The 14,595-nt window shown below is 46.2% G+C and overlaps 1 long non-coding RNA gene across 1 annotated transcript in view; it reads right to left on the bottom strand.

Annotated features, from left to right (window-relative positions):
• Positions 1-12,785: 12,785 nt before the first annotated feature.
• Positions 12,786-14,595, bottom strand: part of LOC123379172 — a 92,110-nt gene continuing 90,300 nt past the window's right edge. The window contains exon 4 of the long non-coding RNA XR_006583287.1: positions 12,786-13,181. This is a non-coding gene — a long non-coding RNA (uncharacterized LOC123379172). The remainder of the gene's footprint in view (positions 13,182-14,595) is intronic.

Genomic DNA, 14,595 nt, shown 5'->3' with positions numbered 1-14,595 from the left:
GGTCTATTTCCAACATAGGATTTTGGATAGATGGTCCTGGAGCTAAGGAAAGAGATCAGAGCTGCAGAGAGAAATCTGGGAGTCCTGGGGCACCTGGATGGCTCAGTCGTTTGGGCATCTGACTTCAGCTCAGGTCATGATCTCGCCGTTTGTGAGTTCGAGCCCCGCGTCAGGCTCTGTGTTGACAGCCCGGAGCCTGGAGTCTGCTGCAGATTCTGTGTCTCCCTCTCTCTCTTTGCCCCTCCCCCACTCGTGCTCTATCTCTCTCAACTCTCAAAAATAAACATTAAAAAAAATTAATAAAAAAAGAAATAGAAATCTGGGAGTCCTGTGCATCTAAGTGGAGGTTAAAGCTATGGGCTTGAAGGAAATCACTGAGGATGGAAGGCAGGGAAAAGAGTAGAAGAAATATGGGGCGCCTGGGTGGCTCAGTTGGTTGAGCGGCCGACTTAGGCTCAGGTCACCATCTCGCGGTCCGTGAGTTCGAGCCCCGCGTCGGGCTCTGTGCTGACCTCTCGGAGCCTGGAGCCTGTTTCAGATTCTGTGTCTCCCTCTCTCTCTGCCCCTCCCCCGTTCATGCTCTGTCTCTCTCTGTCTCAAAAATAAATAAACGTTAAAAAAAAATAAAAAAAAAAGAGTAGAAGAAATATGAAAATGGAATCCTGTCGGTAATGCCACAAAGGATTATAGGGTATCTTGTAACATTTCTGAATGTTTCTCTTCCAAACTCAGCTAAATTCTCCATGTTATCTTCTTCCTGTATCCTTATCTCTCTTTTCAGCTCCTTCTATCTAAGCCACCATGAGCCTACTCACAAAGTGCCTTTGCACAAAGGAAAAAAGAACATCCTCTTTGGGTACTTGATTTGGCAAACCAGTTTGGGATAAATTCGAAAAAAGTGCCCATCCTTTGGGCTAAGGTGGCCTTCTGCCAGTGTGGAGTCCAATAATAAAGCTAGGCTTGATTCACCACCTTAGCCTGGGCCTTGGTGCAGTGCACAAACTGTTCAACCTTAAGGGGCAGCCTTGGCCCCCATCCAACAAGGTCTACACAACAGGATTCCAAATAAGATCCATACGAATTACTTATAGTTGACTCTTAACTTTCCTTGCGATTTAAAATTTTTGAAAGCAGCATTTTTTTTTCCCTCTTTGCACCACACTGATCTAGCAAGTTTTGCAAATGATGGCTTTTCAAACTGCCCAGCTCTTAAGAGTTGAGAAATGAAAGCATCAGACCAATCTCACTCACACATAAGCAGCTCCTGGTCCTTGTCCCTAATTCTAGTGGAGGAAGGCCACGGAATTCTCTCTTTCAAAGGAATTCTGTCTCTGAGCTGTTAGCAACTTTATACTCCATGGTTTTCGCTTGGCTTGCTCTCAGCCTCATGCCATGCTTCCCCCGCATCTCTTTCAAGCCTTTCTTTAAAGCAGCCTCCGTCTTGCCTTTGTTCTCTGTCCTTTGGGGATGGTCTCTTTCTGAAAAATTGATTTATATTATTATTGAACATAATTGAAGAATCCTCTACATTTGAGATCCAGAAATCACCTTGTCTAAAAGGATTTATTCATGCTTAATATTGACGTGGAGTATGCACATTACAACCCTTGAGGCAAGGTCCATGTTTCTCAAAATGCTCTACCATGTTTAAAATTACGGGGCATATAATTACAGGTTTCATTTCGCCGATATTATTAATAATAAATTTCTGATGTGAATTAGACTCTCAAATGCCTGAGGTAGTTTTGAATGGGAAAGAGAAGATTAGAGGGAACTTCAAAGAAGATAGAACATTGGTATCAGTAAACTTTGAAATTAGAAGAAAGAGAGAAAAAAGTTGTTCTCAATTACATAGAGGAGCATAGAAGATACCTGGACCCCAGTTAATTCTATTTGATTGCCGTACTCACAACTGGCACAAGTAAAAGAAACCCACCCATAGTCCTGCCAGCCATCAGATTAAATTACTTCCATTTTTCTGTCTCTTTCTAATCCCTGTCCAAACATATACAATGCGTTCGTAGTTTTATTCACAGATCCTGGCAAATTTCACTACATTTCAAACCCTCTGATATGAAACTGAATTCAAGTCGATATGAGTATGAATTGAGCCTTTACTATTATTTCAATCTCAGCCATGAGGAAGTCTGCCAGGCAAGTGTTGCCCTGTAGAATTTATTATCTCCTACACGGTTGTGCCAGAGACCAGAGCACGACAGAATACAGAGGAGCCAGATGCGAGGAGAGAACACCAGCACTGGGAGTCCAGGGGCTGAGGGTTGGGACTACTTCCCTGTCACCAACAGCTAGTCTGCCTCTCTAGGTGCCTCCATTTCCTCATCTGTAAAAGGGGGGGATTAGACTTGATCATTGGTTTTTTTGTTTTTTGTTTTTTTTAATTTTTTTTTCAACGTTTATTTATTTTTTTGGGACAGAGAGAGACAGAGCATGAACGGGGGAGGGGCAGAGAGAGAGGGAGACACAGAATCTGAAACAGGCTCCAGGCTCCGAGCCATCAGCCCAGAGCCCGACGCGGGGCTCGAACTCACGGACCGCGAGATCGTGACCTGGCTGAAGTCGGACGCTTAACCGACTGCGCCACCCAGGCGCCCCTGATCATTGCTTTTTAAACTCCACTCTTCAAAGGACTGCAAGAAGATGCTGGGACAGATGGCATGGTGCCACGGGGGTTATTTCTGCCCGCCTCCCTCTAGTCAGAGCAGTTCCATCTTTTCTGGCTTTCATGCCGAGCATCTGAGTCCAAAGTGATTGACAACAGGGCAGATCGCGTGCACCCAGGGCCCTCTCAGAAAAACCAGAACACGGGGTCACCCGTGTTATCAACAGCACAGGCAGCCAGAGTTGAAAGAAAGGAGAAGTCAAGGAGAGCAGGAGTAGAAAAGGAGAGCTTTGTGGAGGAGGCAGGGCTTGGCAGACCTTGAAGGAAGAAGGTTTTCAGAAAGTCAGAGGGAAGCGGGAGAGGAGAGCTTTTCAGGAAAGGCACAGTAATACCTTCAGGCGCCCAGAAGACAGAACCCACCTGAGCCAGAGCTGGGCCTGGGGAGCAGAGGAGAAGGTTGTGGAACAGGATAGAAATAAAGGCCTGAGCGCTTGAAAACAAGCAGATAAACACAAGGCTGACAGGATAAGCTGTAAGATCTCCTGAAGACTTCTGCGCAAGGGGGTGACACTCTGAAATTGGTGCATAAGGAAGATTAGTCTGTCAGGTTTTCACAAAGCAAACCTTTCTTGACGCTCAGGAGGTGCCTGTAGGCACTGAGAATACAAAGATGGAAAGGGCGGTAGCTGCCCTTGAGGAGTCTGGCAAAGGGGAATACAGAATGGCTTGAAGCACCGGAGAGCCACAGTTGGGGCTGGATTAAGAAGGTGAAAGAGAGAAGGGAGGAGAAGGGAGAGACGAGAGAGACACAGCTAAATAAAAACTAACAGGACCTAGTGACCAGCTGAATAAAGTAATTCAAAGAGAGGAATAAATGGGGCACCTGGGGGACTCAGTCAGTTAAGCGTCTAACTTGGCTCAGGGCATGATCTCGCAGTTCATGAGTTCAAGCCCAGTGTCGGGCTCTGTACTGACAGCTCAGAGCCTGGAGCCTGTTTCCTATCCTATGTCTGTCTGTCTGTCTGTCTCTCTCTCTCTCTCTCTCTCTCAAAAATAAACATTAAAGGGGCGCCTGGGTGGCGCAGTCGGTTGAGCGTCCGACTTCAGCCAGGTCACGATCTCGCGGTCCGGGAGTTCGAGCCCCGCGTCGGGCTCTGGGCTGATGGCTCAGAGCCTGGAGCCTGTTTCCGATTCTGTGTCTCCCTCTCTCTCTGCCCCTCCCCCGTTCATGCTCTGTCTCTCTCTGTCCCAAAAATAAAATAAAATAAAAAATAAATAAACATTAAAAAAAAACAGAGAGGAATAAATAACAAATGACTACACTCCTTCATCCTGGAGTTTGCACCCTCCTCCTCCTGTGGGACCACAGCTAGAACATCTTTCCCAGCCTCTCGTGGGGTTGGGTGTACCCTGTAATTGAGTTCTGAGCAAAGACCCTGAACAGAAGTAATGTGATTCTCATCCAGGTCTGGTCCATGAACACCTCCCACACATGGTTTCCCCACTCTCCTGCCCCATCCCCCCCCCCCTGTGAGTGAAGAGGGCTCTCAGGCCGAAGAGGAGGTCAGATCCACAAGACTGAAGAAGCCTGGGTCTCTGAATGACTACATGAAAGCCAGCCTGCCAGATAGGAACAGCACTTCACCCAGCAGTGACTGAAACCCTGGAGTCAGTTGTTACCGCGGTTAACTTATCCTGAGACTGAAACAGCAGTCATGCTACTTTGACAACAAATACAGAAAACTGTGATGAATTTGGAGGATGAGGTAACGAACTCGAGGTTTCATTTTGGGTTATTCTGCTTTGTGGTAATATGGAACCGACCTCACCAACTTGAAGGGGAATAAAGGAGTTATTGACAACACGTTTTCCGATTTTAGGCACGACTTAAAAGGCAGCCTTTTCCGCGTTTATGAGTTTCACCCTGATTGGCCCAACTTAGGTCATGTGTCCCAACTGAAAACCAATCAGAAAAGCCAGGGAATGTGACGCCCCGGTTGTCTTGGTATGGGGGGCATGTTCTGCCCTGTACTGGGAGAAGAGTCAACTCTACCCTGAGAGAGGGAGAGGGTGATTTCTCAGTGGGGAATCAGGGTACTAAAGAAGAGGAAATGGATGTTGGAGGTTAAAAATCAGTTAAAAGTGCTTTACATTCTATTTCGGACATGCCTGATTATTTGGAATACCTAAATGGAAAGGACTGTGTAAATGGTTTGAAATATGAAATCAAGACCTAGACAGAATGAACTAGCCAGTTCAATCCAAGCGGTGTGATTCCTTCCTTTTTCTGACTCCCCAAATCAGAGATGATTGAAGAGGGAAAAAAAGGATTCTTTTTGGAGCACCTGGCTGGCTCAGTCTGTGGAGCCTGTGACTCTTCATCTTGGGATTGTGAGTTCGAGCCCCACATTGGGTGTAGAGATTGATTAAATAAATAAACTTTAAAAAACAATAACAACAACAAAAATAATTCCTTTTGCAAGTCCCATTTGACAATGTGGCTTCACTTGGTGTCCCTTGTCTGTCCTTTCTAATGGGTCTTTATCTGAGAAGTTTATAAAGTAAGGAATACATTATAGGGACATGGCTGAGAAACACAAAATAGATAATATAGATGTTTTGGAGATTATACTGCAAACCTCACACTCCCATAGCCTTTTTAATAAAAATGCTGGTTTTCAGAGGCACCCAGGTGGCTCAGTTGGTTGAGCATGCAACTCTTGATTTTGGCTCAGGTCATGATCTTGCTGTTCAAGAGACTGAGCCCTGCATCAGGCTCTGTGCTGACAGCGCTGAGCCTGTTTGGGATTCTCTCCCCCTCTCTCTGCCCTTCCCCCACTCACTCACACGTTCTCTCTCTCTCTCTCTCTCTCTCTCTCTCTCTCAAAATAAATTTAAAAAAAACTTTAAAAACTTTAAAAATTTTAAAAAGCTGGTTTTCAGACTCAATCAATAAGGGCTGCTGAGTTGGGTGGCACAATACTGGGAACCAGCTTTCACTGAGAATTCAGAGAACATGAAAATGGTACCCTTTAAAATTGTGTAATATACCTGCATTGGATTCAGAAATTCTTCTTCACATAAGAAAAGTCTTTACCAGCCATAGATAATCTGGCTGACTATGGTCTGGACCCTACTTCCACAGCCTGGAATATCCAAAAGCCCTCACACTTTTATAAAATACCTGATCTGACTGACTGTATTCTACTTACTGACTGTATTCTATTTCTGGATCTTTTTTTTTTTAATTTTTTTTTTCTTCAACGTTTTTATTTATTTTTGGGACAGAGAGAGACAGAGCATGAACGGGGGAGGGGCAGAGAGAGAGGGAGACACAGAATCCGAAACAGGCTCCAGGCTCTGAGCCATCAGCCCAGAGCCCGACGCGGGGCTCAAACTCACGGACCGCGAGATCGTGACCTGGCTGAAGTCGGACGCTTAACCGACTGCGCCACCCAGGTGCCCCTCTACTTCTGGATCTTAATTACTATGTCCTCTTGATGTTCCCTGCCCCCCACCTCCTCTCCTTCATCTGAGTCTGCCATCTTCCTTCTGCCCTCTGTGATTTTCTATGACAATTTTACTTAAACCAAGATTTATTGAAGATTTAGGGTTGTCACCAAGGAAGAATTACATCACATACCAGACGGCAAACAAATTAATAAAAATCTCCATTAGATTTTTCTGTTCTCCCCACAAATTCCTCTCTATAAGCCCAAATCTACTTGTTTGAGCCCTTTCCATGCATCTTTTCCTAAATCTTTACCTGTTCTAGTCCTTCACTAGTATCTTCTACATAGACTATACCAGAACCATCCCTCTTGATTATTATTGCTTTGAAATAAGTCTTGAAATTGAGTCACATAAGCCTTCCAACTTAGTTCTTCTTTTCAATATTGTTTTGACTATTCTAGATTCTTCGGATTTCTATTTTTGGTTTACCAGTTTCTCCCAAAAAAACAAACTAATGGGAGAAATAACATCTTGAGACTAAGTTTCCAACCCATGAACCTAGTATATATCTCCCCACTTATTTCGATCTTTTAAATTTCTTTCAGCGGCATTTTGTAGTTTTCAATGTTCAGGTCAGACATATATTTTGTTAAATCTAACCCTAAATATTTCATATTTTATGCTGTTATCAATGGTGCTTTTTAGATTTTTTAGTTCCAATTATTCATAGCTATCATATAGAAATAGAATTGATTTTTATATGTTAATCTTGAATCCTATAACCTTACTAAATAGGATACAAAATGGTATAGTCACTTTGGAAACAGTCTGGCAGTTTCTTAATAGAGTTAAATATATATTTACCCTATGACCTAGAAGTTTCACTTTTAGGAAGTGGAAACATGTCCTCACAAAGACAGGTATGCAAATATTCATAATAGCCAAAACTGGAAACAACCCAAATGTCCTTCACCAGTTGAGTGGATAAGCAAATTGTAATACATTCATCCCCACAAAAGAACACGACTCAGCAATAAAAAGGAACTAACTATCGATACATGTAGCAACATGGATAAATCTCATGGACAAACTTCAAACTCAGTGAAAGAAGCCAGAAAAAAAGGTGACTCTTATAAGATTCCATTTTGTTTAAATTCTAGAAACTACACATTTAATAAGTAACGACAGAAAGTAGACAGAAACTAATGACTAGAACAAGGGTTAGGAGGAAGAATGGGAAGTGGCACAAGGGAACATTTTGGAAAGATATAATAAAAGTTCTGTGTTCACAATGGCCATACTGCACTGTTGTTTACATTAGTCAAAACTCACTAAATTGTGCATCAAAACAAATGCATCTATTGCAAGTACATTCCACCTCTTGATTGAGAAAGTAAAATTACTTCAGCGATCTTTTTTTTTTTTTAATCTTTATTTTTGAGAGAGAGAAAGAGACAGCGTGTGAGCAGGGGAGGAGCAGAGAGAGAGAGGGAGACACAGAATCGAAGCAGGCTCCAGGCTCCGAGCTGTCAGCACAGAGCCTGACGAGGGGCTCGAACTCACAAACTGTGAGATCATGACCTGAGCTGAAGTCGGATACTCAACCGACTGAGCCACCCAGGCGCCCCCTTAGGTGATATTTTAGAAAGCAAGAAACACTTATGCACCAAGAAACAACTGAATTTCAAGAACAAAGCAAACAGGACAGAAAAGAAGGGACATTTTCTTAAATTTCACTAGATCATTAACCTTTACACACAATGCTATCCAATAGAACTTTCTGCCCTGTCCAATACAGTAGCCACTTGGCGTATTTGGCCATTGAGCAATTTAAATGTGGTTGGTACAACTAAGAAGGTAAATTTTACATTTTATTTCATTTTAATTAATTTAATTTTAAATTTAGTCATATGTGGCTTGTGGCACCATAGGACAGAGCAGTGAGGACAGGGAATGTATCTCCTACATCTCTAGCTTATTACCTAATCTTGGCCCCAATAGTAGCTATTTAATAAAGAAAAAAGAAAGTAAGATCCAAATACCCTAGTGTGTGCTGTAGTTGTGCCACGTAATATAATCGACAGAACACCTGACTTGGTCCCTTTGGTTCCTCTTCCGTTAAAGCGGGGCTTTTACTCACGACAGACTTCACACTGTCCTTATGAGGCCAGGATGAGAAAATCCAAGTAAGAACACCTAACAAAACTGCAAAGCATTGTGAAAATGGAAGGTACTAGAAATATCATGAGGCTCAAATGAGAAAACGCAAGTCAGCAAACTACTTAACCTTAAACTGCAAAGCATTGTACGAATGGAAGGTACTGGATGCATTAGTAATAGGGTGGCTGCATCTGGCGCCACCATATGATTTCAAACCGAAGGATCAAGAGGGTTGTTCTCAGGCCCTCCCGGAGCCACAGGAAAAGACTCTGCGTATACGCCTTGTTTTCATTTTAGCTTTGACATGCTAATACTGAAATCTCGGTGGAGTATAAACCACCTGCGCCTCATAAACCTTTCGATTTGCATACACACGTGTGACCTTTCCTATCCGGGGGCCACTCTACCGTTATTGATCGCTGATTTGCAAGGGAGCACGCTTTGCAACTGCATAGGAAAAGATGAGTGCTGCGGCGGCAGCGGCGGCGGTGGCCTGCCAGGATAAAAGAGGTGGCGTTCACCACCGGCAAATGAAAGGGAGCCCACAGTGAATTGCTGTCCCAGGCGGATCCAGGAACAGAACCTGAAGTCCTCGTTTGCACTTTCCTCGGTTCAAAAGTTGTTCTGCTATCTCCAGTAACTGCTCGCCCCTCCCTCCGCGGCTGTCTTTTGTCTTTGAAAGCCGGAGACCGACAATGGATTATTATCTGTGCGTGCAGGTGTTGTTGAAGAGACCAATTTGTGAACAATGGCCCTTCCCACGTTGTCCAAACATAAAGATTGCTCCGCAGCTGTTATTTGCAGAACCTGTCACCGTTCGCGGCGCTGCCGCTGAGCCCGCCAGCTGTCCCGGAGCGCGCTGCGAGGGGCTCCGCCCACCGCTGACAGCGCCGCCCGCCCCCCCCCCCACCGCCGCCACCCCCTCCCCCCACCCCCGCGCCGCTGCCCACCCTCCCGCGCCACGTGCGCCCCGGGGGCCGGCTCGGCCGCGCAGCCTGCGGCGGTCAGCCCTTCGCCGGGCCGGCGGAGTTTCCAAAGCTCGCTCCTCGGGGTCCTCCCTTCCCACTCCGCATTGGTCGGGTCACGAAAGCAGAATTGAGGGACCTCTAGAGTGGCTTGGCAAGCCTGACGGCACACGAGTTTCAAGAACCAAGTATTCGTGTGGACGTTATTTTATTTTGTTTTTTACAGATTCACCCAGAAGTCAGGTGCAGATCTACCAAGCCCTGTAAGGTCTAGATGAAATTATCTTGATCCCAGCAATTCTACATTCTAAGGTCGAAAGAGCCCCCCCCCCCCAGAATCGTGCTCATTCCCAGGGGGTCTGGTGTCCTCCAACCTCCTGAATTTGCACACCGTTCTTGTTTGGTTCCCCCACCAACCCTAAAGCAAAATGCAGGCCTTTCACTGGTTCCCAAAATAAATCTACCGGCATGAAGCAGTTCCTGAGAGATTTCACTGGAAAACAACAAGGGGGTTTCCACAAGAAGAAGGGTCACATCTTGACAGACGCTTCAGCCATTCTCTCCACCCCCTTCCCATGGCGACATCCCTTACGTTAACACCTGGAGAGCTCTAAATTCCTCTCCCCCTGTTATGCACGCAGCCACTTGCCAGCGCCCCTGCCCTTCCTCCAAGCCTCACTACCCAGTTCCTACCCAGGGCCTTCCAAGCGGGCTCCCTCTCCTTCAAGGAAGAAGACTGTTTTCTTCCTGGTACAAAGACCTTCAGTTCCCGCCAGTGTCCTGCTGGCGTCAGCATGTCTGCTGGGCTGCCAGTCTCTCCAAAAGTTCACGGGCCTCCTGCACTCTGTTTTCTCCTGTCAGGACAATTCACATAGCGGGGACGGTGAGCTACCCAAGAAGCAGGATTTCATAATAGCTTTCAGCCCTGAATTTCCAACAATGATCTTAAAATCGTCACCTGCTGATTTTCGCAGGAGGCAGCAGCCACGCTTGCCAGGCAATATATACTTAGACTGATCTATTCCCACAGACGAAATTCAAACTGTGTAGCATCTTTTAAGCCCATGACAGGTGACCTCAGTCTTCCTCGAACCCATCCATGAATTTGTATGCCTACTTCAAGATTATAGATATGAATATGAGTATGTAGCATGTCTTAGGTTACGGTGCTATTGATACCTTACAGTAAAGAATATTTTGAATCGGAGCTGAAAATATTTCCTAAATGTATTCGACACCAATTTCTAAGACCTCTGCCATCCTCAAGTATGAAGCCATGAAATAAATTGAATAGTCTCAGACCTCTTTTTAACCCCATTTTATGCTAATGATAATGCACGCTAAAATGAATAGTCATGTCTTTTATGGAGTAACCTTAGGCCTACTTTCCTAACTTGAAGTTAAATAAATAAAAATGTATGTTAGAAGCATGAAATACTCCATAATCCCTTCTCCCTCCACTTTTACCTAAGAAAGGAGACAAAGACCAATCCAAAAACAATTCTTTAAATCCTGGTCTTAGGTAACGTCTCCTGGTTCATCTTGGAATATTACTGAGTCTAAGGGAAAAAGAAGTTATTTGAAGGAAAGTTCAAATCAGCTTCCCAGAAGGAACACACAGAATTCAAGACATTTCCATTTTGCAGAACTCTTGAGAATTATGTCCACCGCCCCTGAATTCGGTAACACCCAGACGGCCTGTGGATTCACACAGCAGAGGAGACGGGGCTTCCTGAACTCAAGGCAAAACTCATCTGATTCCCGTTGGCCCACTCCTTGGCGGTGTGTGGCTGCTTGAAACAGCAACGAGCCCACGCCTGCCCTCACGTTCTAGGCTGGGTAAGCGGCTGCCGGCCAGGTACTGTCTCCTAGGCAGGGTTATACTGTCACTGCCACCCGGGGAGGAGAGCAGCTCTGAGCATGTAACAACCTCGGTGGAACAAGGCAAACCACTTACCTCAGCAGCACATTAGGCTGGGGAAATACAAACTGGACACCATGCAAATATTTATCTTCAGGGACCTGTGAGAGGCCTCTGGGGAAAGGAAAATAAATCTCTCCACGTTTACTCATAATGATTTCTAACAGGCCCATCTAAATAGAAGTCCAGGGGCGCCTCAGTGGCTCATTCGGTTAAGCGTCCAACTTCGGCTCAGGTCATGCTCTCTCGGTTCATGGGTTCGAGCCCCGCATTGGGCTCTGGGCTCAGAGCCTGGAGCCTGCTTCAGATTCTGTGTCTCCCTCTGTCTGCCCCTCCACTGCTTGCATTCTGTCTCTGGCGTTGTCTCAAAAATAAATAAACATTAAAAAAAATAATAATAAATAAATAAATAGAAGTCCAGGGGCACCAGAGGGGCTCAGCCAGTTAATCATCCGACTCTTGATTTCGGCTCAGGTCATGATCTCATGGTACATGGGTTCGAGCCCCATGCTGGCCTGATCAGGCTCCATGCTGATGGTTCTGTGCGGAACCTGCTTGGGATTCTCTGTCTCCTGTCTCCCTCTCTCTGTGCCACTCCCCCGCTCTCTCTCACTCTCTCAAAAATAAACATTTAAAATAATAGTAAATAAATAGAAGTCCAGCATTTCATTAAACAGGCTTATTTTTTTTTTTAATTTTTTTTCAACGTTTTATTTATTTTTGGGACAGAGAGAGACAGAGCATGAACGGGCGAGGGGCAGAGAGAGAGGGAGACACAGAATTGGAAACAGGTTCCAGGCTCTGAGCCATCAGCCCAGAGCCCGACGCGGGGCTCGAACTCCCGGACCGCGAGATCGTGACCTGGCTGAAGTCGGACGCTTAACCGACTGTGCCACCCAGGCGCCCCTAAACAGGCTTATTCAATGGCCACCAAGCTGTGTAAATACATTATAAATAAGGGCACAGATGCTCTTTCCAGGGTGGGTGGAGGTGTAATGCTTGAGTACCTGACCTCCATCTCCCAGACTGATTGATCCCTTCGCTGAGGGCCCAGGAAGCGGGGAGTCTGCTGAAGGATTTTACTTTCTTTTTGAATAGAGTCATTTGTGGAGGGACTTCCATTTGAAGGAGAATATGCTCATTTTTACAGTTTGGGAAAAACAGAAATTTGAAAGAAAGGAAAAAGAACTTTGTGAAGGGTTGAGTATATTTCATGCCCACCCTTGATCTACCCACGGAAGGTGCTAGGATTAGTAAATCCAGAAACATTCACTGAACGTGATTTTTAAAAATGAATTTCACAGGGTCTGTTTCCTCGTCTGTGTGGAACAACGAAGCTAACATCGGACTCTGAGTCTGCCTACGAGAAGGAGAAGAGCATGACCTCAGAGCACCCGCCCACAGCAAGGGCCTCAGGTGATGCTGAGAAAGCCCTGGCTTTGGGACAAGGTTCTAGCACGTACGTGCACACGCGCACACACATGCACACGTCCACATGCTCATTCCACACAATGACTTGATGCAAAGAAAGCAGGGAGATCGCTCTCCAGGCTGAAGTTTCTCCCATGTTGTTAGTCACCCTTCTTTCCTCCACCCAACTCTTCCTGCCTTCCTGGCCTTCCTGGCAGCGGGGCCAGGCAATGACTCAGGAAGGCATCAGGGGGAGAAGCTAGTTCACCGCCATGGCTGAAAAAAAATACCGAGGCCCTTTTGAGTAAATTAACTCGTGAAACGATAGTCATCTGGGGAGAAAAGAAGGGAGCCAAGCGGGGTGCAGGTGTGTGTTTGGGGCAAGGTAGAAGAGATGGGGCATTTGGACAATAGCGAATGGAAAAGCGATCGCCCCTGTTTTCATGAAGATGGCTCATGTAAGCCAGACAGTGACATCCTGATAACCTCCGCCCTCGATTCCTTGACCCTTTCTGCTGTGGGGGACTCTTCTGTGCTCAGCAGAGCCCCCTGGCACTGATGAAATCGAGTCCCGTTAGCGCCACATATTACTGACCGGAGGAGGATGTCAGCAGCCTCTGGTCCCCTGGTCCATGGAGTGTAACAGGAATCTCTAGGAGGAAGGAACAGTTGGGAAATAGCATGAAGCTGAGACCTGAGCCACCAGTGAGAGCTGAGTACCAGGACAGAGCTGGAAGAAGAGCAATGCCAAACCCCAGTGTCCCCAACACTAAAAGAATTCCGCCTGAAGATGATGCGTCCTCTCTCTGAGTATGATGTCTAATTTGGCCACCTTGAGAGGTAACAAAGGTCCAGAGGAAACCCAACCTAACAGCATCTGATTGTGTTTAGTGGCAGCCCCAGAAACTGTTTGCTCTTTTTTTTTCTTTTGTCTTTGTGCATAAGGCAGAAGATCTCTGCCCTCCACCTTCACTCAGAGAGCAGGCAACAGCTTGTTCCACGCTAACCTCACAATGATCACATCATAGAAAGACCTCAAAGTGTTTGCCACCCTGACCCTGGCCTGTCCCTCCCTGTCACAGCTGGCTGCTCACACCAGCCATGACGTGATTGCACCAGAACAGCTCCAGAAGCGGAGCATTAGGGAGGATAACACCCAGAGGTTCTCAGCTCAATCACATGCCCCCCAGCCCTCATGTCCCAGACCCTAGCACTGCCATCACCATGATGTGCAACAGACTTATTAACCAAATCCCACTGCTTCTGCCTCCTAGTCAAGCCTGAATACAAAGGAATGAGTAAAAAGCTGTTTTCTCCGCAGCACTGTTTTGCCTCCTTGGCAGGTGGAGAGGGTGATATATGGAGTAGCTGGCATGTCCTCCCCCTCCTTGGGAGAGAACTCAATGCACAACACCCCTGTCAGCCAGCCCACCAGCCAGCTGACTCTCTGGGGCAGTGGTGGGTGGAGGGACAAGGCTGGCCCCAGCTGCCAGGTCGAGGACAGTAAGCGCAATGAGACAGAGGGTCGCTGTGCTGGCTCTGCCCCCTCCTGCTGCCCAAATCCCCAAAGGCCCCAGCCTCTTTGGCCCAGGGTCTATGGGCCAGCCCCCAAAACAAGCCTCCCCCATCCTTCTGTGTAATCAGTTGCATTAAAATGTCACTGGAACGTTCTCTGAATGCCCTTTCTAAAAGCCTATCAGTCCCATTAAACCTGCCCTTTCCCCACGTATCCTTTATTGCAACACATACATCAGCACATTCTGATAGGTACCTAATTAGCTACATAATCTTAATAAAGAAGCTTTCTACAAAGTGCTGAAACTTTCAAATGTCTTCTGTGTGTTTTGTGTTCTTACAGAGCCAGTGCTCTAAGAACCTTGGTGGCCCCTCTGCAGGGAGAGCTTGCTCATGCTCGGCATCTCAGGCACTTCTCACCTGACCCAGCAATGGCTCCCAAGTCTTTACACAGGGTCCTGGGCTCCAGTCTGACTGGGGGGACAGGGACTCATCTGAGGCTGGCTCTGCAGAGCAAGCACACTGTGTTTACATAGATTTAATGTTGATGT

The sequence above is a fragment of the Felis catus genome, chromosome C1 (genome assembly GCF_018350175.1).
Source record: "Felis catus isolate Fca126 chromosome C1, F.catus_Fca126_mat1.0, whole genome shotgun sequence".
NCBI classification, from domain to species: domain Eukaryota; kingdom Metazoa; phylum Chordata; class Mammalia; order Carnivora; family Felidae; genus Felis; species Felis catus.
This window is presented reverse-complemented; position numbering and strand designations above follow the sequence as displayed.